This window comes from Plasmodium fragile, assembly GCF_000956335.1.
Source record: "Plasmodium fragile strain nilgiri unplaced genomic scaffold supercont1.5, whole genome shotgun sequence".
NCBI lineage: Eukaryota > Apicomplexa > Aconoidasida > Haemosporida > Plasmodiidae > Plasmodium > Plasmodium fragile.
The window spans coordinates 486,378-487,977 of NW_012192585.1; positions in this window are offsets into that span (position 1 = coordinate 486,378).

A 1,600-nucleotide genomic window follows, 5' to 3' on the forward strand; every position below is an offset into this window, starting at 1 on the left:
TTTTTTTTTTTTTTTTTGGAAAGCTTAATGGGGCATTACACCTTACCCATTATTTTTTGTCGCTACTATGGCGTGAAAACGGTGCTACTTTATATTTTGACCGACTTCGGAAAATGTAGGAAAAAAGCCTACCATCCAATGTAAGTGTTTTCGTCACCCCAGTGGGTAGAGGGGGCATACCATCACAATATTAGTACGCACCAGCCATACAGTGCATAAAAATGCCTTTTGGTTAGCACCACATGGAGGTTAAACAAAAGTGCAAAGAAAAAAAAAAATAAAATAAAAAACAAAATGCCAATAATATGAGCACTGCGTTATAAATATACGTAGGTGGGGAACAAACGCGTGACATTTTTTTTTCTACCATGTGATCATTGCCCACTCGTGTATGCCTTAATATAATAACTTAACGAACGCGAAACGAGAAACGGGGTTTTGGGGCACATGAAAATTTTAGCTTTGCACGAATTCTTTATAAGCGTTCACCGCTCGATGCGCTGGTTTATTTCCAATTTATTTTTTTTCCCCTTTCTTTGCGATACTCTATAAAATAATACCATTATGTATCCTTTTTTGCTGACCCACGGAACAATTTAATTTTTTTTTTTTTTTTTCCTTTTTTTTAACTCTGCATTGATATACATTTAAATGTAATGTGACGCCATCAAGTGCCGCAACGTTGCACACATAGATGAAGAAACGACCAAGCGTAAAAGGAAACATATTCTTTCTTTTTTTGCAACAACACGCTTAATCAAATAATAAAAGGGAGTCATTATTGGCAAGGCAACCATCGCCTCAGCGTAGACCGAATGGACCTCCCCCCAAAGCGGCCATTACAACCACTGTAATGTCGGCCAATTGTTGCACATCTCGAACAACGCATCGGCGAAATGCCCCACTGATGGGAAAAAGACATCTTAACAATCCTAAACAATGACAAACGCATGTTTATATATTCCCCTTAAAAAAATTTATTTTTCAACTGGCGTAAAGATGCGTTTACTTTTTTTTTTTTTTTTTTTTTTTTTTTTTTTTTAACTAGCCAAAAACAAAAAATTAAGATAGCAATTGTACAATACGCATATTTTGGAAAAAAATATATGAACAAATTTTTGTATGCACCGGAAGGGGGTGTCGATTGAGTGGCGATTCCACAACTGCCATCCCTGCCAACCGTGTCCGCATCGAAATGTCTTCTTTTGCAAAAGCTGAACCGGCTCCTCCGTTCCGTTGTTGTTTTTTACCTGTGGAGGAACTCCATTTTGCCTTTTTTAATGCAAAACAATTGTTCATCGCAGGGGGGCGAAGTGTGTGTGTGGGGTGGGAGTAATGTACCAACCCCTTTCCCTGCAGGATTATTCAGGGTTTACGGATATGCTTTGGTGAAGTAGGAGGGAGCGCCCCACAAAATGGGGTAAAGCATATCACTTACGGTATGAACATGTATGTCGTGTACACCTCCGCAGGGGTACCACTTTTATAAGAACTATGACCATGTGAACGAAAAAAAAAAAAAAAAAAAAGGATAAAAAAAAAAAATACAGTCTCAATTCGTTTGTGAAAAAAAAAAAAAAAAAAAAAAAGGAAAAGAAAA